Source organism: Ceratotherium simum, chromosome 29 (genome assembly GCF_057802395.1).
Source record: "Ceratotherium simum simum isolate JZ-2026a chromosome 29, ASM5780239v1, whole genome shotgun sequence".
In the NCBI taxonomy this organism is placed as follows: domain Eukaryota; kingdom Metazoa; phylum Chordata; class Mammalia; order Perissodactyla; family Rhinocerotidae; genus Ceratotherium; species Ceratotherium simum.
The window spans coordinates 23325206-23350643 of record NC_141928.1 but is presented as its reverse complement, the minus strand read 5'-3'; the positions used below and the strand labels follow the sequence as shown (position 1 = coordinate 23350643).

At 38.5% G+C, this 25438-nt stretch overlaps 1 protein-coding gene across 6 annotated transcripts in view; it reads left to right on the top strand.

The window, feature by feature from the left end:
- KIAA1958 (KIAA1958 ortholog) overlaps positions 1–25438 on the top strand; it is a 151776-nt gene that overhangs the window by 82967 nt on the left and 43371 nt on the right. The window lies entirely within an intron of this gene.

Sequence of the window (25438 nt, the reverse complement as noted above, 5' to 3'; positions counted from 1 at the left end):
TTTTAAATGTAATTACTTTTTAAATATAGATCATGAAGCATCAATAAAATTGATTGTGGAATCTCCATGAGATGAGGGCATTGTGACATTATTATTGTTATTACTGAATATAAAGGAGATGTTTTTGTAAGAAAGCAAAACTTTACTAACATTGTCTTCCAGTGCATTTGTTTATGGACAAAGAATTTGAGAATTATTCTCACAAATTTCACTGATGCTTTCCTCCTTATGATTATGATGGGATAGTGTCATGGGAAATTTGTTTAAGTTGTGCTGGAATAAATAAAAAACACAAAAACAAAAGGTCCTCTGTTATCTGTATAACACTCTTATTTCCAGGATCAACATTGCCTGAGTTCCGTGAAGAAGAGGTTGTTTCCTTTGTTTTACTGATGGGAAATGAGGCACAAGGAAACTAGAGAATTTGCTTGCAGTTACCATGGGAAGAAACCCAGTCTCCTGCTTGTTAACTAGGAGGGACAGAGTCATTGCTTTGCACCGTGGTCCCTCTCTCTGCTTGTCTTGGTATAGGAATAATCTAAACCACTGATTACTTTCCCTTCCCCTTCTTTCGTTCTCAGGTCATGCCTATCACTTATTCAAGGTTTAGGCTGCTAGAGTATATCCTAAAGAGATAATTTATTTTTTCTGAGAATCATTTTTAGAAGGACCCGGGGTTAAATAGAGGGATTCACTGTACCCGGAGCAGGGAGATGTGCATCTTAGTCTCTTTTTCTACTAAGCATCTGCACAAGTCACTTACACTTCAATTTATCAAACATTTTTTCAGGATCAACCATATGACAGGCTTGTGAAAATACAAAGATGAATGTCATATTCCCTGAGCCCAGAATATCATCGTTTAGAGAAGGAGGCAGACAAACCAAGAACTCCAACTCTGAGTGTATAGAAGGAGGTATATAAAATGCAGTGGAACATATATGAGGAGCAGTTGACTCAGCCTTGTGGGACACAGGGGAGAGTATTTCAGGTGGAGGGAACAACATGAGGAAAGACATGAGGGCGTGAACATATGCAGACTGCTCAGGGAAGCAAGGATTTGAGTGTGGCTTGAGAGTCGATTTCAAAGGGGCCAGGAGAGTTTTTGCTAGAAAGACAGGCTGGAGCCACGTGTGAACCGATGGGTATGTGATGTCACAAATGTACGTGGGGAGCAGAGGGACACGTACACAGTTCGTTATCGAAGCAGATCACACTGATAGGGTGGGGGTAGAGGCTGGGACACGAAGTACTGTTTTATGGGGCATTAATTACAGTGATCCAGATGGGACATGGCAGTAAGTGCTCAAATTAGGCAACAGTAAAAGCATTGGAGAGGAGACAAAGGTAGATGTTTCGGGAGTTAGAAAATACAGACCTTGGTGACCTCTGGTGTTTGATTTCTTGGGATCTCTGTTGCCACCCTCATATTCTCTTCCAAAGGCACAGCACTGTTTTAGGTAACACCGAAAGGTCTTCAGGACACAAAATCGACAATGATGTTATAATTCTGTGTGTGGGATAAAACGGTGTTAAGAGTTCTGAAGCATGCCATGACCATTCATTCATCCAGTCATTCAACAAATATCCGTTGGAAGCCTACAAGTGCCAAGTTGAGGTTGTGTATCGTGGATACAGTAATGGTTCTTGTTCTCATACTGCCTATACTAATGGGAGAGACCTCAACTCTTGCCCTCTCAAAACATCCCGTTTTTTAAAAAACTGGATAAAATATTTCCTGAGCTAAGATGCTATTAAACTGTGAATGACTTTGTAAGACTAAATTGGTTGCCTTTGGATAACACATTTATTAAGACTGTTTCTAGGATGATATATGGCTAAAAGTGGTTAAATGGACAATTAAGCCACTATGATAAATGAAAGGCGAGTCTTTCTTAGCTGGAAGTTAAAAGTGCAGAGGCTGTAGTCAATCCATTCCACATCATAATTTGAGACACTTTCTACATAGCTAAAAATAACATGAGCCTAGTTATATTAAAATTGTAGTATTGCTTATTTTTGCAGACAACTATCTTTGCAAACACAACTATCAGTGACCTATCTTTAAGAATTAAAAATATAATTGTTTACTAGTTTTCTGAAAGGCAAAAACAGAAAATCAAGCTAATTGTTCTGTTGTACAAATGCGTATTTTCCTGAGAAATTATCAATTTTATCAGGTTTTATCCAATGTTTCCACATCCTTTTTAAGTATCATTAGTCTTAATGTTTCACAAGAAAATATTCCTAATTGACTTCTTATTTCTTTAAAATAAAGGCGTTTTCCTATTATACCAATGAAGTAAAATCTCTGTTATTTAGATAGATTGAAAGTTCACCCAAATATAATTGACTTTCAAATATGCAAAATGTACCCAAATATAGCAGGCTAGCAAATAGCTATAAACCTCAGAATGTAATTTTCTTTCAATGAATTGGATTTGACTAAGACTACTAGGATGCCAGGAACCAGTTTAGAACTGAAGATTTTCTAGTCTTGGTGTTCATTCATTGTGGTCTGAGGAAATGAAATACTGTACGACCCCTGGGCAGACAAGTGAGTGTCAGAACACTGCAGTCTTAGCGTCAGTGTCCCGTGAATTTATATGTCATTGCTGTTTCTATTTTCCTCAGAGAAGCAGCAGACTCCTCCCACTCCTCCCAGATTGAGCTGCCTGACCATCTTGGCTCTCAGCCGGGATGAGCGGAGTACGGGTGATCCACTGTATTTTAGGCCCAGCAATAACTTCTCTTTTAATCTAGATCTCATTTATGTAACTAATGGCTTGTGTTCCCAAGAGTGTATTAGACCCAGAAAAAGTATTTATATAACATGGCAAAAATGATAAATTATGCTTCTATGGCTGCAAGGTGATTTTAAGCTTTATTTTAGGTGAGAACAGTGATCAGACTTAAATCAAGTAAATCTGATTTAATGATTGATGCATCGTAGTTGGTTTATTGACTTCACTTATGATACACGTAGCAGGCTGATTCTTCAATACTGTGGTAAAACTATAGGATTGCTTTCTTAGATAAAAATAATCATTTTTATTGCCTTTTTCACTTTTCTTTATTTTCGTCAAGGTAGTACATGTACGTGGCAATCAGTAAAGTAATTTTGCTGAGCAATAACAGTCTCACCTCGTAATCCCATTCTTCAAAGGAACTTCTTTTGAGGCTTTTTATTTTCAGTTCTTCCAAAATTCTAAACAAATTGTTTGTACTTTGGTTTCTTGATTTTTTTCTTGATTTATCAACTTCAGAAAATATCTACAGACTCCTTATGAATGATGAGTATTAAACTCATTTTCATGACCTTTCCAATATTTGATTGTTATGCTATTAAAATACACAAGTAACCAATAGAAAAATTAAAAATAATGGAGGAAATAAAAATGCTTTCTCAACCTCAGGGTGAAGATATTCGTATCCTTCCTTCCACTATTCTCCCCTCCCTTCTTACCATCTTCTTAACCTCACAGTGTTGTCAATATTTTCATTCTCTTCTGTGGCCATAACTAAGTCTTTTGTGCTTTATTTTTAGGTTGACTCTAAACGTTCAAAACCTTTAACCCCATTTATATTATTTTGACAGTGTAAATATTGTGCATAGCTTTCAGTGTTCAAAGATTGAAGTTCTTTCCATCCTGATGAATTTCGTAACCTTTGGCCACTGAAAGGAGAGTGTTCCTAAGGGTTGTTGTGTGAATAAATGACTTAATCCGTGTAAAGGGCTTAGAACAATTCTTGGTACAGAGAGTAAGTCCTCAATAAGTCAGTCCCAGCATTATTATTATTACTACTGTATTTCATTGCATCTGAAATATCATTGATTGTAAGAGGTACCATTATTTTATTTTCCACAAAGAAAGAAAAAGCATGCTACCGATTAAACTATAATCCCTGGAATTGTGAGACAAATTTCAGAGATGTTAAAATGTAAAGAAGTGTGTATAATCAATGAAATATGGCATTATTCTAGTTTTTGGGTTGTGTGTGTGTTTTACTAAAATTTTTGGTAGCATTTCTTGACAAAAGAGCAATGTGCCCTTATCATATCTGTATATCCCTGAAGATTCTCATTTTGGGCCTAACCCTCCCACCTTGAGGTTTCCCCTGGGTTGTAGCCACTATTCCTAGATTTCGTATTTCCTTCTATTTTCTCCTTGTTTTGCTGGAGTCCATCAAATAATTTCCCAAGAATGGATAGGTGGGAAGTAAACTTTGAGTCTTTAAATTGCTGAAAATCCCTTTCCTCTAATATGAGTTTTCAAGTTTTCCTTTAGTATGTGTTCCTTTTACAAAGATTATGGTTATAATAATCTCTCTAATCTTTTTGAGAATTTTAATTAGAAGGTTTTTAAAAATTATATTCTGTCCTTGAATTATCTTTTCCTTCAGTTTTTCTGTTCCTTTTTCTTCATCCATCTCTTTAATGCTGCTAGCTTCCTTCTGATGCCTCATCTAATTGTTCACATTTACGAACACTGGACAGGAATCTGGTGTTGGTTTCTTCTGCAGTTGTGTAAATAGGTTTGCTTCTCCTAGGCCTTCTCCTGAGTGAAAAGTAGGTGGGATGTATTGATTGGCAGGACTCCCGATACAGAGTGGGTGGGGAACTGGTGGTTGGTTAGCAGGACTCCCAGTACAGAGTGGGTGGGGAACTGGTGGTTGGTTAGCAGGCTTCCAAAGACAAGTCCCACATTAGAGGCCTTGGCTCTCCCACATGATGGGTTTAATTTCCTTAACAAAGTTCTATCTGATTTTTTTATGGAAAGAGGTGAGTGTGGGGCAGTGGGAAAGTTAGGGAGGCACTAGCTGGTACAGTTGCTACAGATCTTTCCTTAGTTTTCTGGGTTCAGCTCTGCTTCTCACTGCCACCCTCTCTCACCAGTTGTCCCTAAGCCCAGAGCCTCTCTGGGGTTCCAACAGACCAGGTGGCCTCTACCTTGGGTGCAGCCCCTGTGTGCCCTAGGCACTTAGTACTCTATGTGTGGTTCCTGGATCATCAGCATCACCTGAGAGTTGTTAAAAATAGTTTTCTCTTGCTGCTTTCAAAATTCTCTGTCTCTGACTTTTAACAATTTGATTATAATGTGTCTTGGAGTAATCTTTGTATTGATATTACTTGGAGTCCTTTGAGCTTCCTGTACCTAGATATCCATCTCTCTCCCAAGATTTGGGAAATTTTCAGTTATTTCTTTTTTTTAATAATTTTATTTATTTATATTTTTCCCCCAAAGCCCCAGTAGATAGTTGTATGTCATAGCTGCACATCCTTCTAGTTGCTGTATATGGGACGCGGCCATGGGCTTGGCGGAGAAGTGCTGCATCAGTGCGCGCCCGGGATCTGAACCCAGGCCGCCAGCAGTGGAGCGCGCGCACTTAACTGCTAAGCCACAGGACCAGCTCTCAGTTATTTCTTTAAATAAGCTTTCTGCCCCTTTCTCTCTTCTCTTTCTGGGATTCCCATGATGCAATTGTTTGTTCCCTTGATGGTATCCCATAATTCACATAGGTTTTCTTCACTCTTTCATTTTTTTTTCTCTTTGTTCCTCTAACTGGCTAGTATCAAATGATCTGTCAAGGTTGTTGATTCTTTCTTCTGCATAGTCGAGTATGTTTTGAAGCTCTCTATTGAATTTTTCAGTTCTGTCATTGTATTCTTCAGCTCCAGGATTTCTGTTTGGTCCTTTTTTATGGTTTCTATTTCTTTACTAAACCTTTCATTTTGTTCATGCTTTGTTTTCCTGATTTCATTTAGTCATATGTGTTCTCTTGTATTTCGTTGAGTCTCTTTAAGATGATTATTTTGAATTCTTTGTCAGGCAAATTTTAGATCTCCGTTTCTTTGCAGTCAGGTAGTGGAGCTTTATTAGTTTCCTTTGATGGTGTTGTATTTGCCTGATTCTTTGTGATTTCATGTTGCCTTGCATTGTTGTCTGTGCATTTGAAGGGGCAAACACCTCTTCCAGTCTTTATAGACTGGTTTCAGTAGGTGAAGACCTTCTTCTGTTCCCTGGGCTGATAGGATTACCTCCAGAACCACAGTCATGCTGGGCTGGAGCCAGTAACGAGGCTATCCCTGGGTCTGTAGTGGGGTCACAGATGGCGGGCTTGTTACCAGTGACTTGGGCAGGTGTGGATCTTGTCTTGCTCCTGGGTGGATGGGACTGCCTCTAGTCCCTTGATTGCTGGGGTGGTGCTGGGATAAAGATCTGCTTCAGGATCCTAGTTGGGTCCTCAGTCCGCACCGTATTAACCAGATGTGCAGACAGTTGTGGCTCCCACCAGGTTCCTGGGAGGGCTCCTGCCCAGTCACTGGATGGGTCCCAGGTGGGCAGGCCTGGCCCTGGACCATGGCCTAGAATGGCTATAACCAATCCCCAGGGCTGTTTCAGGTTCCACAGTCAGGATTGAGGTCTGCAGACCTGGCTCTGGAGGCATAGATGGGTGTGTCTCCCACCAGGTCCCTGGGTGGGCTAGACTGCTCCCTGTCCATGGCTAGAGGTGCTAGCACTGAGTATGGGGCTGTTTCAGGATCTCCAGGAGTACAGGTGGGAGTGTCTCCCATTGATTCCCTGGATCAGCAGTACTACTCATGGACTGTGGCTGAGGGGCTGGAGCCGAGTATAGGGCCCTTTTAGGATCTATGGGGGCACAGACAGAAGTATCTCCTGCTGGGTCCCTGTGCCAGCAGGACTGTCCACAACTGCGGCTGGAAGGGGCTATGGCTGAGTATAGGGCCCTTTCTGAATCTCCTGGTTTGCAGGTAGTAGTATCTCCTGCTGGGATCCTGGACCCTCAGGACTGCTGGCAGACTGGCTGTGAGGGGGCCAGAGCTGAGCATAGGGCCCTTTTAGGATCTCCAGGGGTGTAAATAGGAGTGTCTCCTGCTGGGTGCTATGCCAGTACGCCTGCTCCTGGACTGCAGTTGTGAGGGGCTGGAGCCAAGTATAAGACCCTTTCAGGATCTCCAGGATTGCCAACAGGAGTGACTCCCACTGGGTCCTTGGACCTGCAGGACTGCTGACAGACTGCAGCTGTGAGGGGGCTGGAGCCGAGTATAGGACACTTTCAGAATGGAGTGTCTCCTGCCAGGTCCCTGTGTCAGCCTGACTATTCACGGACTAAGGCTGGGACTTGCTGGAGTCCAGTAACAGAGCCTTTTTACTATCTACCGTCTGACCGCGTTTGGTGGGCTTACTTCCAGGGGCTCCCAGACCACAGCCAAGGGAAGCTGGAGGTGCTCCAGGGTACACAGCCTGAACCAGGGTCTGTATGCCTATTACCTGAGGCATAGGTGGGCATGACTTCTCTTGGTCCCTTGGCATACGGTGTTGGTGACAGAACCAAAGCCAAATGGGGCTGTAGTTGAGTCCTCAGGGGTATGGGGCTGTTTCTGGATCTGTAGTCAGGACCATGGTTGGTGAGTCAACTGCCTGAGTGGGAGCCTGCCTTCTCAAAATGGCTGTGCTTGGTCTTGGCCTGTACTGGGGTTTCCAAATGTTTGACCCAGTCCTGAAGTTCCCACAAAGGCACTTTTTTACACGGATGGATGTCAAATTATTGTGGAGGGTGGGATACAAATGAGGAATATCTTATTCAGTCATCTTGCTGATGTCACTCCTCTGTGAAATTTTTTTTAAATAACTTAAGTGTTACTTAATTTTTCACCCTTAACTTCATTCAGCAGGAAAAATAAAGAATCCTTATAATCCTAAAATGTGCTATTTCTGTGAATTTGACTTTAGTGTTTGGTTCAATGAATATATAAGTACATATTCCTTAAACTTAATGCCTGAAATTATATTTTACGTAATATTTTTAGTCTCTAGAGTATATTAAGATTTATGTTACAGGTCACTAGCTCTTTAACACCTTTATACAATTATAATTGTTGCTGCTAAATTATTATTCTGTGTAATGGAAAACAGCCATCTCATTGTTAAGAAAAAAGCTTTATTTTCATGTTTTGCCCATATTTATAGTGGGTAATAGAAATCTAATCTGTATAGAAAAATACTTTAATTTTTATTTTACAATGAACTTCTCAAAAATATGTTTTATTATCCACTGACCCAATTAGAGAAATTCTCCTACTGAATGAAGTTATTACTTCATGGATAGAATTTAATGAATATTAATAGCCTAACTCTGAAAAGGAGGTAATTTATTAGAGTTTTGTGCATTTCCATTTTTATGTGTTATCTGTTTTCCTTTGCTTTATGTGCCATACATCTTTTGTTTCAAGTTGATTAATAATTCCTTTGTGTTTTTGAGTGTATTATGCATTTTCAGTAAAAGATGCCTTCACATTTTGATCCTTACTAATTAAGATATGCAGTCCTATAAATTGAATGTAAATTTAAAGGAAGAAATGGTTTCTAATCAAAAGTTTGTTATAACTATTTCTGTTGTGGTATAGCTCATCTCTTCAATTCATCAGCTGTTTCCTCATACATTGTGCTTGAGTTTGTTCTCAGTCATTGAAGCCATGGAATTTTAGCAAACTCATGAAAAGTGCTTTTCAGATACTCAGTTCTGACTGACATACTGATGAACTATTAACAAATGGTGATGATTGTTTTACTTCCAAACTCCTCTTCAATAGGCAAGGTCATCTGCTGTTAGCTCTCTTTGATTACTGCATGCAAAGTGGCAATAATAATAGTCAGTACTTATAGAGCAGCTTATTACCTCACTGATTACTTATGGTGACTCAGTTCTCGTAACTACAAGAAGTTAGGACCATAATTAACTCCATTTTAAAGATGAAGAAACTAAGGCAAAGAAAGGTTGGACTTGCCGGAGGTCACCCAGTAAGAGGTGGGAGAGCTGGGATTCTGACCCAGGCATCTGGTTCCCATGGCTCACTTGCCATGGTGATGCTTCTCTTACACGGCTCAGATCCTCCCTCTTTGTGCTTGAAAGTCCTCTTTTAGGACCTGGACCAACTTTCCCTCAGTTTTCTTTATTTCGCCAAAAACTACATTGCCCAGACTTCTGCTTTTGCTCTTCCTTTTCCTGTCCCAATCTCCATTTGCTTTTATCGTCTAATTTTCTCCACAAGGAGGGGAGGAAAATTCATGTTTAGCAGTTGAGGAGACATATACAGACATGCCTCAAACAATGCCTACTGTGTTGAGGTGCTGAATATATTTTTGTTGAATGTTGAAGCAAATATGGAAATACTAAAATTTCTAGAAAGAAAAAAGAGATAACTTTAATTTCCTCTGCTTTCTTTTGAGAAAACTCACTCAGGCTACTCAGAACAGTTTGAATGGGAGCAAGAGTGGACATAGGGAATTCTTACTAGCTAAAAAAGGAATTTCTGTGTCACCAATGGATAATAAATCCATTGCCAAATTCTTATTCAAGTCTTAAAATATATAATTTCAGATAATCAAAAGAATATGTCAGAAATAGTAATTTATCCACTATTACTGTGTTGACAGTAGTTTTCCTCTTGAACATAAGACAAAGCAATATTTCCAGAGAAAAATAAAGTAAATCATAAAAGAAAACTAAAGTGTATAGTTAAGATGGAATGGACTAGACTCTTAGTGTTTAAAGAGCCGTATTTGTCATTAAAATTTTAAATTGGGGGGCCGGCTCCGTGGCTTGGTGGTTAAGTGTGCGCGCTCTGATGCTGGCGGCCCGGGTTCGGATCCCGGGAGCGCCCCGAGGCACCACTTCTCCGTCCAACGTGAGGCCGAGTCCCACGTACAGCAACTAGAGGGATGTGAACCTATGACATACAACTATCTACTGGGGCTTTGGGGGGAAAAAACTGAATAAATAAAATCTTAAAAAAAAAAAAAAAAAAAAAAAAAAAAAAATTTTAAATTGGGAAGATACACGCCAAAATGTATCCAGTGGCTGTCTTTGGATGATGGATTTATGGGCAGTTTTGCTTTCTTCTTTATACCTTTATTTTGTGGGGAAAATTTTTTATTAAACATATATTACTTTTATGATAAAATTAATAAAGTTATTTTTATTAGGGGGATATATACATAAAATAACCTTTTCCTCATGTGAGTAGTTAGCCTTTAAACCATCTGTTTTTTAAAATTTCAGATATTTCTAAATTAGAAGATATTTATGCAAAGCGTATTTAAGGGTATGTAAACTCTCTGAGGTGAAACGCAGTCACGGCTGAATTCCTGAACTGTGCAAGGACTAATTTTTGCTTTTGAAAATGATTTAATATTCAATAAAATTTTACTTAAGAGTCAGATGTTGAAAGCAATGAAAGAACATGTATAGGTTGATGAAATAATGCCCATTTAACAGTATTCTGCACTATGTACTAATGGAGTCATCATAGAATAAACTGAAAAGGGGAGCCATGTGTGTAAAGCTGTGACCTCATGATTGAAACTATGGAAAGTGTAAATGTCATGTCTATAATGAACCCCTGTATTTTCTATGAGTGCCCTAAGTCAAGGAAAGTCAGAATTAAAAGATAAGGTTCTTTTTGGAAATTGTCTATGATGTTTTGTGTATCAAAGTCGATGGCAGCAGCTCAGCTTATATTTTAAGTATTACACCCGCGGCAGATACTCCAGACACATCAGAAGGCACTCTTGATTCAGTGTCTCTGGCAGTATAATAAAAAAGTGGGGGAGAAATCTCTACAGTCTCTAGTAAGCAGTATATCAATGAGTACTGTCAGATTCTGTAGAAAATTCCACAACATGATTTATTACATTAATTACAGTCATATGGGTTTCATGCTGCTAAGCCTGAAAATGCAGCCACATTCTAAAGTTGATTTAAGAATATATTTTGGCCAAGATGAAAGTGCTCCTTATTGTGATTAATATAGTACAATATTTATTTTCTTGTTCTTCCCTTCTTTCTCCTTTGGAATGCTTAATTTCTTTTCTGTGCTTTGAAATTAAGTTTGAGATTTGAGAAGCTTCATCTAGTTTTTATTCACTACTGTCATCTGGTCTCCTTTTCGCCTTTTTGTGTTGTCTTAGTTGTCACTGAATGTTGCATCTCTTCTATATGTGAAGCCTGTTTGAATTTACCCCCGTCTAAGCAAATGTGGCTAGCCTGGAGCTGTCCCTAGCTTGTAGGGCTACCCTTAAGGCTTGTTAGGTCACACCTGGGATGCTACATCTCTTTTTGAGTGGAAGGAGCAATTGAGGAGAAACCCTCATTTTCTTAAAAAAAAAGAAAAAAGCACTTTTTTTTGTCTTTTTGCCTGAGAAGATTGTCGCTGAGCTAACATCTGTGCTGATCTTCCTCCATTTTGCATGTGGGACACCACCACAGCATGGCTTGATGAGCGGTGTGTAGGTCTGTGCCCGGGATCCGAACCTGCGAACCCTGGGCCACCAAAGGGGAGCGCACGCACTTAACCATTACGCCACCAGGCCAGCCCTGAAGCACTTTTCTTAGAAGAGAGAATTCCATGATTTCACCCTTGTTTAGTACTGTACTGACTTCATACAGTCACATAATGTCTCTTCTTATAGTGCCACAGTAAGCTTGTCAAATCGCAGGATGCTAGGTCATGTGGAATGGAAGGTCTCCTAAGAGCTGTTTTAGATACAGATATTAACTCCAGTTGTTTACATGTGTCCGTGACAGGATATGTTCAGTTATGCACAAATGCCCAACATTGGTGGCCTTTATAGATCTAGCTTGGAAGAATTAGCCAATATTTCCTACAGATTAAAGCAGCAGTAGAGGAGGAACTCAGAGGAAGTGGGAAGACTTTGATGTAGTGGGTTGGAACACATCTCTAAGCAGCAGTATGTTTCAAGAGTTGAACTAGATGATTTCTGTGTTCAACACTGAGCTAAGTGGTTTGCTTTCCTATCTTATTCTACTCTCATACAACTCTTAAGCATGGGTACAATTATTATACCCATTTTACAGTTGAAGAAATTGAGGCTTAAGTTTAAAAGCTTACACAGATTCACTTAGCTGATTAAGTGGCAGAGCTAGGATTTTATCCCAGGCATTTTACTGGCAAAGCTGGAGTCATTAAACCATTCACTATGCCACCTATGTCAGGTGCCCTGAAAGGGACCAAATAAAATTAGATTGGAAGAAATATTTTTGGTGATTAAGGAAACAGTGTTGAATTTAATACCTTCAAAAAAGTTACAAAAGCAGAAGTCTGAATCCAGTGAGTTTTAGAGGGAAATAATTCTTTAACTCGTTCATTAGTTTGTTTAATAATACTTACCAGTTAGTCCAGTATGATTTTGGTAGTATTTTTCACTGAAGCAAAAATCACTTAAACATTTATTTTGTATTAATTTATGAAGCAACTATTCTGCCTGGGAAATAAAAATTTTCAGATCAGAAAATCTCCCGTCCCAGCAGGGTGGCAAGTGCTATAACTGAGGCCAGGGTTATGCTGAGGCTAATTTGAAGGAGGAAGGTCATTTTCTAGGTCTTCTGGGGTAAAGAGAGATAAGGCACTGTTTCTCAAAGCGTGGCGTATTGGAGCACACCTATGTTAGAATCACCTCAGAACTTGTTCAAAATGCAGACTCCTGCACCCTATTGGCCACCAATTAATTGCGTATTATAAGGATCTGCAAAGCCAGTGCCTACTCTCCTTTATGCATGCGATATCTTACCCCACCTTCCAACATATACAGCTCCCTGGCCTCATTTAATTCATACATAGAGACAACAGTCAATATGCATGAGAAAGTGTAGGGTTTTTTTTTTTTTACTACATTTTATGTGTTTAATAAATATGGGTGTTTTTTATGCTCTATTTTATTTCTAAATTTTTACTGAGAAAATTTTCCAGACACTTTAGAGTCACATAACATACAACCAGGAGAAATGAGCAGATGACTAATGTTTATTTAAGTGATTTCTGCTTCAGGGAAAAATACTATAAAAAAACATACCGGACTAACTGGTACTATTGTTCCAAATTTCCATGCTCCTGAATATGTATGTAAGAAATGTGTTTTACTCCCACTATTGGAAAAGATTAATCAAGCATAAAAATAATTTGCTGGTCAGATAGCTATCATAGCATACAAGTCTGGCTTCAATTAGTGATGTTAACATAATCCTAGAAAATAGCCTGTGTTTGAAAGTTCTAGGAGAAAGCATAAAAATGTGCAAAGATTTGGGTGTTTAAAGGAGAAAGAAGATACTGACTTTTTAATTTTATGGTAGTTATAAGGTTATGTCAATTTGTTTTCCACATTTAAAGTAAATATTTTCACTATCTTTTTTTTTTTTTTCAATAAATTGCAGGGGTTAGGAGCTATTGCTGTTTTCAAAACTGAAACATAAATGTTGGCAAACAGGATTTTTTAACCCCTGAAAAGTAAAATTGGAGTTGGCCTGTTTCCTAAGATTAGCAACCAGGGCATATTTTTAAAAAATACCAGGATCATTTCCCTTGAACATAGAGTCATAAGAAAATTTCTTTCAAATGAACACATGCATGGAAGAAGAAATTACCTAATAGGCAACACTGTAATGTCACTATAATCTCTTTTTAAAGTGGAGGTCAGATTGGGGGGGAAGGAACTATCTCTTGATTTTATGGATATGTTCATTTTAGCATGGACTTTTGTTCAAATATTATTTGTTTTTTCCTTACCCTGATAGTAGGATAAAGACATTTTCTTGTAGTAATTTGTATGATGGCTGATAGGTCCTTATTTCCAGAGGAATTAGCCCTGGGAAAAGCTTCCAGTGGCCTCATAAGTCATTTCATACCATTATTATGGACCTCTACATCACCTGCCCTGACTACAACTGGCTCACTGAAGAGTCTTAACAAGGGTTACGGTAACTATGAGATTGATTGTGAGTCCCCAAATTTAATTTATGCCACTTATACTTTTATTTTTAGTCCTTTCTAAATGCAGTCAGTGTGGTTGGTCTAAAGTGAATTGTGTAATTACACACACAGTTATCTCAGTAACTTTCCTTTCAGCTTTGGTGTTAATTCAGTCAACAATGAATGCCGCTACTCCTCAAATGCTCTTCCAGACCCTGGGAATAAAGCAGCGAAATCCTGGCTTTTATGGAACTCACAGCCCACTGGGCAGAGACAGATGCTAAACAAGTTACCAAGTAAATATGTAGTATGTCAGATGCTGATAGGTATATGGAAGAAAATAACAGCACAGGGGAATAAAGAATGTCAGAGGTGGAGAAATGGGGTGTTGATTTATTTTTTTTTAAAAGCAGCTTATTCACATGTTTGGTGTTTGGAGGTGTTTTGCACTTAGCATATCCAGTCTCTTCTCCTTGGTGTATGTAGGTATAATTACTGTGTAAGTAATTATATACATGGCCATCCCACTGGTCTAGCTTTATTACCCACTCTAACCTTTCCCCCACTTCAAACCAGGATTGGTGTTTTACAGTCCTCATGAGCACAAGACAGACTCCTTCCCATCTCTTCCCCTGTGCTCATGCAGTTTCTTCCTGGAATGCCCTAGCCACCTGTTCTGTTTAACCAAATGGTACCCATCCTTTAATACCTAACCCAAGTCCCTGTTCCCCCGTGGAATGGAGCCCCAACACAGCCCAAGCTCTACTTGACTTGTCTCTCTTTCTCTCTCTTTTCTTTCTGAATTCCTATAGGACCTAGAGCCCATGCCACAAACTCAGTGCCTAATTACACAGTGCTGTGTATGGTCTCTTTAATTAGTTTTATGTCTGTTAGTCATCTTCTCTAGCTATGATGTAATCTAGGTAACCATCAGGGAGGTGCCTTTGACTCCACCCCACACGTCTTCTTGAAGTGCTAGGGGGGCACAGTGGGCACTCACAAATGTGGATTAAATATTCATTCCACCTGCAGCCTCATGAATATAAATCTACTCACCAGATTCCTTTTTACTTTCTTTTTTACTTTTCAAATTTAAAATACATTCTTATTTAATAAGCTCATGGACTTATTCGCTGGTTTGTTAAGAGAATTTGAACATCATTTCTTTTCTCTGTCAAGTGGAAAGACAAAATTCTCTTCTTAAATGAAAATAATAAAGAAGTTAAACATCAAGAACTGTTTCTTATTGCTTCGGATGTATTGCTTTAATAAAATCACAAAAGGGATGGGATAGCTAAGTTTTTTTTGTTAAATTGAGTGCTACAGCAATAGAAGGAAATGGATCTGAATTTAAATCTAACATAAATCTCCTGAAATTAAATGAGCACACAAGATACTGCACTAATTATGTGTTTTTCCATGCCATCTCCTAACAAGGGAGGAAATAATTGGATTAATGGGGCATGGAGACTATGTAAATAAGTACAGAAAAGCTGTCTGTGTGAAAACTTTACTCAGGCTCTCAGGAAGAGTTCTGAGTCAGTGCTGAGGCTCTTCCTGGGGCCTCTTTCCAGGTCACAGATCTCTTGGAAGTTAATAACCTAAAACCTTTCTTTCTGCTGGACCTCATTTATTGAAGAAGGCCCATTTCACTGTACTAGGTTTTATAGGGTGGCTTCTCCTTTTGAGAAGCTTAGAGTAAGTTTAAGTGATAAGTATTATGGCCTTTGTGGATGGTACAGGCAAGACATAAGTGACCATTCAAAGAACCAAGGTCACTAAAACCTGCTACCTAGAAGGTTTATCCACCCAAACTTATAACCAAAACCATACTAGTGATGCAGTGACAGCAGGGTCCCCTAAAATAGTTGCCTAGCAGAGTACAGTATGGGTAGAGGGGAGCTAATATAAATTAAAGGTCTAGGGGAAAGGCAGACATTTTTTTTTTTTTTATAATTTTTATTTGTTTATTTTTTCCCCCAAAGCCCCAGTAGATAGTTGTATGTCATAGCTGCACATCCTTCTAGTTGCTGTGTGTGGGACCCGGCCTCAGCATGGCTGGAGAAGCAGCGTGTTGGTGTGCGCCCGGGATCGAACCCCGGGCCGCCAGCAGCGGAGCGCGTGCACTCAACCACTAAGCCACGGGGCCGGCCCCAAGGCAGACATTTTTAAAATGCATTTTTGAAAGCCATGTATGTCCAGAAGTTCTCCCTTTCCTATCATACAGGTCAAAGCTCGGGATGTTCAGTCATTCAAAATATATGTGGAGGATCTGGGGATTTAAAATTCTTTTAACAGTTCATATATTTATTCAGTCAGACTTCATACATTCTTTGGGTAGCTCTGGTATGCTGGAACATATGCCGGCACTCAGGATTCACAGACGATAAATACATGAGAAATAATGTAATCAGTGGGGCATAGAGAATATACAAATAAGTATAGAAAAGCTGTCTGCTTAAAAACCTTACTAAGCCTGTCTCTAAGCATTCCTTTTTCCTCAAGGAGGTCACAACTCAACAGAGAGGTGAGATGGAATAAAATAAATATGGCAGGATAATAAGAGTATAATCCATTTATCAGCTGGTGTCTCCTGATCCTTTAAGATCTAGATAAGATTAGCTCAAATCTCTATCACAGTTTTTACAAACTCTAATAATACCTTTCCTTCTTTTCTGGAGGGGGGATGAAGGTGAGGTGGTGGTTGACTTGGATATTCTCTTGTACTCTCTGGCTCCGACCTTCTGCTTCTACCGAGGTAGTTCAGATTATGGATCATTTCACTGTCTGAGAATGTTTTGCACCAGGTCATGCAGTTGTGAACTCAGCCCTATTTATACAAGGTAGAGTTTATTGAAGATTTTCATAGCCTGGGAGGAAATAGGTAGATATAAACCTTTAGATAGGTTTATATCATAACAGAACAGTGCAAATCTGACCGTATTGTTTTCTGACCAACTAGTTTTCTTAGGGTAATATATAAGGTCATTTATTAGGCCTCCAAGACCTGGCGTGATCTGGCCCCGGGGGGCTTTCAAACCTCTCCTCATACCACTCTCCCTTCTGATCACTTCACTCCAGACACACTGATATTCTTTCAGTTTCTCAAACTTAGTTTCCATTGGAGAAACTTCTCATGTGCTGTTCCCTCTACTCTTCCTCTTTCTACAATTTGTATGACTGGCTTCTCATTTTTAGGTCTCAACAGAAAGGACTTCTTAGTCCTTCCTGGAAAATCCATCCTTAAATGGGTCACTTATTCTCTCTTGGAATATTCTGTTATTTTTCTTCATAGCATTTGTGTCAGTTTGTCTAAGATTTATTTATTTGTCTTGTCTGTTTTCACTCACTCTGTGGTAAATTCCACAAAAGCAAGGACCGTTTCTATTCTGCTCGTCCCTGTTGACTCAGCCTTCTCAATTCCCAACATTTTTCAGTTGCTCACTAAGTGTTCCTGAATGAGTGACTGAGGTGGCTCAGTAGGACTTGATGGATTGGCTGTAGAAGAGAGGGAGAGCGAGTATCAAGGATGCTGCTCAGGTTTCAGGCTTGGGCAGATAGGCGGGTGGTGGAGGCACTGATTCGGTGGAAGAGCTAGATGGTGGGGGCAGAGCCTGTTACCCTTTAGGTCCAAGTACGTGTACTGATTAGGCGGTTAGGTGCCTTAGGTCCATGGGAGCTATAGGACGCGTGATTCTGATGCCTGCTCATTCACCATCTGTAAAACTTCATTTCTAATTGTTAAATACCTGATCTGTGTAGAAAAAAAATAATTTGTACTTGCATATCTTTGGCTGCCACCTTGTCATCTTCCTTCAGTTTTCTAGGCCTTTGGAATTTTACCCACCTTCGGTTCTAAAAATTTATTAACAACTTTCGTAATATAATAAGACCATTTTGCTCATTTCAATGCATGTTTTTTTCATTAACAGCAGTGACTCATTCAGTTTGCCTGCTGAACTGTATGCATGTGTCTCTTAAGAAATTGAAACTAATCTCTATAGTAAATCTTTTGTTTGTGTTGAAAACAATTTTTGTTTATCATTAGCATTAGATAAACAATAGAGCTACTTAAAATCCAAGTTATTTATCTTACCATGTATATTCAAACAAAATTTAATGAAGTTTGCTGAGTTTTTGAATGTCAAAATCATTACGAATGTAGCCCTTCTTCATGGAGTAGATTTTGTGTGATCACAAAGCATTCAACAAACATGGAATCCCTGTTAAGTGCAAGGCGCCAAGTTAGGGACTAGAAGTTGCAGCAATCTCGTTCAAATGCAAAGAACTAGATCAGAATTCTGGCTTTTCTTTGAAATCACTTCAAAACAAGAAAGAAAAACCAAAACAGATATTTTCTTAAATAAAACTAGAAATCTTTTGCTAGAACCACAGTATATAAGGAAGGGCTGCCAAGTGATCAAATGGGGATCTGGATTACGACACCAAGAGATGTGACTATAGATCTTAGATGGAGGTGTGAGGCCTCAGTTTTCCACTGAGGTGGTACATGCTGAGTGGCAAAATTAACAATCAGTTTTGAAGAACTGGAATGGGCAGCTTGGGTTGGTGGTGAGATCTTCCTTGGTTCCTGTTTGACATCAGAGAGTAGCAGAGGAAGCAGGACTGAGTCAAGAAACACACACCCTTGCCGTATTTATGGGAAGTGGTGTAACCCGTATGACAAGGCAGTGGAGAGATACTTGAATTTATGGCTTGAAAGGCACACTGTGTACCAGAAAAAAGATGGATGCCCAGGGATCAACACTGAGATAGTAGTAAAGTTATTGCCATTCCTAGATAAAGAAATAATCATTTAGATATCCAGCCCGCTGCCCCCCAAAAAATGCATCAAGAGACCTATAAAGGAGAAAGATTATGCTGACCGTTGACTTCTCTACAACAGCATCTCTACAACCAAATCACGACTGTTATTTACAGCTAGGTGGCTATCTAGAAAAATATCAAGTTGGTGCCTACCTTACTCTTGACACCACAATTAATTCAGATGAATAAATATTTAAATATTAAAAATGAAATAAAGAATATTTTAGAAGAAAGCATAAGAGAATTGTTTTATGGGTTCATAGTGGGGGAAATCTCTCTATAGCACAAAATAAAAATTTTAAAAAACAAAGAGAAGTTCGGTCCCATAAATGTAACAAAGTCACAAATACAAAAGGCAAACTATAAAAATATATTTTTATATATATCACTATGTCACAAAGGGCTAAATATAATAATAAAAATAATGCTAAATATATCTAGATCTCTTATAAATCAAAAGACAGAAAGTTCACGGAAAGGAAAATAGAGGCAGCTAATAAGTATTTGAAACAATATTAAATGTCATTTATCATGAAAGAAATGCGAAATAAATAAAACCATAATATATATTTTACCAATTAAATAAGCAAAGATTAAGAAGTTTGATAATACATTTTATCTAGGAAGGTGTGATTAAACCAGCACTCTTTTTTTTTTTTTTTTGTGAGGAAGATCAGCCCTGAGCTAACATCTGCCAATCCTCCTCTTTTTGCTGAGGAAGACTGGCCCTGGGCTAACATCCATGCCCATCTTCCTCCACTTTATATGGGACACCACCACGGCACGGCTTGACAAGTGGTGCGTCAGTGCGGGCCCGGGATCCGAACCCAGGCCACCACAGCAGAGCACGTGCACTTAACCACTTGCGCCACTGGGCCAGCCCCTAAACCAGCACTCTTATACCTTATCATGGAAGTATAAATTGGCATAACATATATATGGGCAATAGCAATATAGAAGTTCTACTTTTGCAAGTTCAGTCTGTATATATATACTTGCCCATGTATGGGAAATGTCACATATACAAGGATATCCAATGCGGCATTGTTTATGATAGGAATAGAATGGAAATAATGCAAATGTCCATCAGTAGGAAATTAGATAAATGTATTATGGTATAGCCATATAAAATACTTTACAGCTATTAGGAAGATTGAAGCAACTGTATATGTAATGATACGGAGCTATCTCTAATAACGTTGTTAATGACAAAAAGCAGAGTGCAGAATAGGAGATATAGTATATTCCTACCTCTTTTTGAAAGGAAAAGAGTAAGTGTGTATGGGGCCCGGCCCAGTAGCGCAGCGGTTAAGTTTGAGCGCTCCTCTTTGGTGGCCGGGGGTTCGCAGGTTCGGATCCCGGGTGCATACCGACGCACCACTTGTCAAGCTGTGTTGTGGCGGCATCCCGTACAAAGTAGAGGAAGATGGGCACAGATGTTAGCCCAGGGCCAAGCTTCCTCAGCAAAAAGAGGAGGACTGGCATTGGATGTTAGCTCAGGGCTAATCTTCCTCACCAAAAAAAAAAAAAAAAAAGAATAAGTGTGTATGCATAGAAAATCCTGAAATTTATACCCAATAAATTGGCAACTTCAGTTGCCATGCAGAGGGAAACATGGTGACAGGAGGTGAGATAGGAGGGTGGTTTACTTTTACACTATACCCATTTGTAGCTTTTAGATACTGTACCATATGCTGTATTGCTATTCTAATTAATTAAAATCAAATGGATCATCGTCCATATTGAAAAAAATTAATTTCTATCTCAGAATGTATAGATGGATGATATGGTGGATAGCATATCAAAATGTTAAGATTAAAACAGTAAAGATTTGGAAGAAATAGATCTTCCATAACCTTGAAATAAGCGAGATTTCTTAAACAGGATGCTAAAAGCGTGAACCATAAAGGAAAAAAATTGATAATTGGACTATATTAGGATTAAGAACTCTTGTTCATTAAAAGACACCATTAAGAAAGTGAAAGGGCAAGCCATAGACTGGGAGAAGATATTTGCAATACATTTACCTGCAAAGACTCATATACAGAATATGTTAAAACCTCCTACAAACAGTAAGAAGAGGGCAGACAATCCGTTAGAAAATGACTTTAATGGGCACTTAACAAAAGAGAATATCCAGATGGCCAATGAACATATGAAGGGGTGTTCAGCTTCATTAGTCATCAGGGAAATGAAAATTTAAAACCACAATGCAGTATCATTACACACTCACCAAAATGGCTAAAATAAAGAAGACTACCTTAGTGTTGGAGAAGATACGGAGCAACCAGAACTCTCACACTCATGGTGGAGAAAGTAACAACCACTTGGGAAAATTGGTTGTTAGTATCTATTAAAGCTGAACATATGATTTACTATGACCCAAGTATACACCCAACAGAAATGTGTCCATCCACATGATCATCAAAAGTCACCTACTAGAATGTTCTTAACAGTTTTATTGGAAATAGCCCCAAACGGAAAACTACCCAAATGTCCAAGAGAATGGAAAAATAAATTGTGATATATTCACACAATGGAATGTTACACAGCCATGAGGATAAATTATCTACAACTACACAACAATATGCATGAAATTTACAAACATAATATTGAGCAAAAGAAGCCAGACAAAAAAAGTTCATCCTCTGTAATTTTATTTGTATAAGTTATAATAACAGGCCAAACAAATCTATGCTGTTTCAAGTTAGGATAGGTGTTATTCTTGGTGGGAGGGAATAACTGGAACAGGGGGCTTGAAGAAGGCTTCTGGGGTGCTAGTGATGTTTTTTTCTTGATCTGAGCACTATATTCAATTTGTGAAAATTAATTGTATGCACTTAAAATCCAGTCTACTTTATTGTGTGTATGTTATACCTAACAAAAAGTTTTTAAAAGGAAGTAGATCATAAAAATTGCTAAAACTAGAGGTAAATGCAAGATAATTGTAACAGTTATATGTTATCAATCTTCTCTGGTTTTACTTGATTGTAATTAGCTGAAAATCTTACTACTATTACTTGACTTTAAAGCCATTTACTTCCCCTGTTCATGCAAAATGAATGAGAGTTTCTCTACCCTTCCCACCTCCTTTTGTAGCACATTCCAGGCTCTTAAGAAAGGATGTGATAATGTGACATTTTTCTTCAGTTTTATTTTCTGCAGATGGGATGGCTTTACAGTTCTACACTCAATTCCAATGTTGGGGAGTGGGGTTCCACACCACCAAGAAATTCTCCGACACTAACTGAGTGTCTTGCAGTTCAACTCAATTCTAAGACTGTCTACCAGGAGATACCATTAGATTCCACAGGTTGAGAGTTAAGTCCTAAAAGACTGTCCCCCCACCCCTACTTGAGATCTCAATTGCAAGTCCTGGTTAACACCTGTGCTTCTGACCAACTGACTACAGATTGGAGGTTTCAACAACCCCCTCCTTGGATTAATTTGCTAGAGCGGCTCACAGAACTCAGAGAAACATTTTACTTACTAGATTACTGGTTTATTATAAAAGGATATAACTCAAGAAGTGGCAGATAGAAGAAATGCATAGGGCAAAGTATGGGGAAAGGCACGGAGCTTCCATGCCCTCTCTGAGCAAGCCACTATCCCCAAATCTCCATGTGTTCACCAACCTGGAAGCTCTCTGAACCTTGTCCTTTTGGGTTTTTCTGGAGGCTTCATTACATAGACACGATTGATTAACTCATTGGCCATTGGTGACTGAACTCAATTTGCCACCCCTCGCCCCTCCCTGGAGGTAGAGGAAGGGAGTGGGACTGAAAGTTCCAACGCTGTAATCACATGGTTGGCTTCACTGGCAATCAGCCCCCATCCCTAGGTGCTTTCCGAAAGGCACCTCATTAACATATAACAAAAAACACCTTTATTGCTCTCATCACAGGAAATTCCAAGGTTTTAGGAGCTCTGTGCCAGTGACCTGGACAAAAACCAAATATATATTTCTTATTATACATCACAGGCTCTTAACTAAGATTGAGGTCAAGCAGAAAGGAGAGAAAGGCTTGAAAACAAGGCTGGGCTGAGGATGTTGAAGCAGTACTAATGTGTTGGTCAACTGTGAGCATGTTAGCATGGTGCTAAAAATGTGGATGGAGGAGATGCAGGAGTGGGAGAGCTGGCTGCGTCACTCGGGAAACTGACTCACAGATGAATGACACGCCAGCACTCCAGACCCTTCCATAATCTTCTTCACCGGTTCTGCTTACAGAATACTGACTAATGCTGCTTAAGTCCAACAGACTTAAACTTACTGGTGTACCTCTTAAAAGAACTTTGAGAAAACTGTATGCCACTCATTTTTAGATTGACGCCCAAAGGTTTTCAACATCAGTTTATTTCAATCAGTTTATTTTTGTAAAAAGGAGGTAGAAAATATTGAATATATTATAAAATGAAGGTGAGGATTGACTGTAACTAGAATCAGTATTTCATAGGATTTGATAATAGTTATTAAGCATCTTGTGAACAAAAGCATGCTGAATCTGAAAGAATTGAATAAAATTTTAAGCTTCTGCTTTATCGTGAACATTTCAGTAGTCCTGCAGAATATTCTAGTTCTAGTTAAAAGAATCACCCTCGTTAACCTATTAACTTTTTCAGAAATCCTGAATTCAGATTACTCTAATTCAGGCCCAAATACCCTGTTTCTAATGGCAAATTTCACCTATATCAGAATATGTGTTAAGACAGAGGAGACAGGAAACAGTGTGGATTTAATCATCAATTTATAAATTGTATTTGGCTCCTCAAAGTCTTTTACTCCCTAGAGTATGTAACACAGTAGACTTGGGATGGCAACGTGTGCAAACTCAGTCTTCATCTCAGACAAGTATGTTTTAGAAAAGATTCCATGTGAAAGTTGAGAAACTGGAAATTTGTTCCCTAAAGTTGTTTATTTCTTAGAAAGTTTTTGTTTAAAGTTTGAAAACCAGTGGGATAGATATTTGAACAAGTAGCCAAAGTAAACAGATGTGCTGGCCCCTTAGGCAAAAGTTGTCTAATGAAGCATAAAATATACTTTTGTATATTTGAATTTTGAAAATATGATCTCAAAAATGTGCTTATAGGGTCCGGCCTGGTGGTGCAAAGTGGTTAAGTGCGTGCGTGCTCCGATGCAGTGGTCCGGGGTTCGCCGGTTCGGATCCCGGGCGCACACCGACGCACTGCTTGGCAAGCCATGCTGTGGCGGTGTCCCATATAAAGTGGAGGAAGATGGGCATGGGTGTTAGCCCAGGGCCAGTCTTCCTCAGCAAAAAAAAGAGGAGGATTGGCAGATGTTAGCACAGGGCTGATCTCCTCAAAAAGAAAAAAAATGTGCTTATAAAATATCTAGCTAGTTCAGTGAATTTTAGTTCCTTTCATTTTATAAAGTTTGAGGATTTTGGCAATTATACCTTAGAACTTCATTTTAAAATAACATGATCATTCATAAATGTGTAGAGTAATACAAAAAGTAGTGTGTTTTGTGAGTAAAGTTCACGTTATTAGAAATTTTATTTTTATCATTGTATGTAGTTAAAGACATCCACTTAGCAACCTTACAAATTAATCTAAAGTTTTCCTAAATAAGATAATTAGGATAAACAAAATATTTTTACCATATACTTTAGAATCAAAAATTATATTTTTATGTTATTTTAAATTAACCTTGATGTTTGCCTCAATAGTGTAGCCTGGTTTTCTGTTGTGTGATTTCATTTTTAGGATTTCTCTTTTGAGTTCCACACAGACCATGTCTGACATAATAGTGGTGATTTTGACAAAATGTCTTTATTGTTAATGTAAATATCCCAAATTTAAATTACATATTACTGAGAGGAAATCATTTAAATATCATTGAACTTAATCATTGTAAAAAAAAAAATTGAGTAAAACAGAGTAGGGCTTCCTTCATAAGATATAAGCACTAGAATTTTGTTTCTCAAAGTTTGTTCTCTCGAACCTCATCCTGAGCATTAAGGTGCTAGTTAAAATGCAGATTCCTAGATGGCAAGCCTGATTTTGATCGAGCATCCTGAATGATTCTGAAGCACACCAAAGTGTGAGAACTGCTACTCCAGAGCATTACTTAATCTCATGGATGATCCATAATGGCAAGAGGCACCTGCAGTCTTTGGTGGCAGAGTATAAATAATAAATTAATAAAATGAAACGATTTATCCAGGACACATACCCCCTTCCTTACATCTTGATTATAATAGCCTGATTCAAACTTTATTGTTCTTTCTTTATAGCTGTGAAGTTTTATCCTCATTACTTTCCAGAACACCAAATATTCTTATTACAAACTGCCCAGCAATTACAAACAAAATATTAATAAACTGTGTTCACTTGAATTGCAGTAGAATGTGTCGAATTAACTGCTGTAAATGATCTATTTAGTAATTTTTAAATATAGATCTCTAGTGACATGCTAAATAACAAATTCAAATATTTTAGCTTAACTCAGTAAAACGGAACCACTACAACCTCTGGTTTCACAAATGAAGTGACTCAAAATGAGTATGTCAGCTCTAATGGGGCCCTTGCACACTACAGTAGGATAAACAGCACATTTCTGTCTCAGATTTTTCCTAAAATGAAGGCTGCCTCTAATCTCACTCTTTCCACAAACCTTCATGCACTAAACTATGTGCCAATGACAAGAGAAACTCATTTTGATTGTAGTGGGCCGTACTCTTGTCTAGTACATCATTTGTGAAACTGAAGGTGGCTATTATAATGCAACAGATATGTAAATAACACTCATTAGTGATCTCTGTAAAAGTGATTCCTTCTTTCCCTTTTCATTATTAAAGG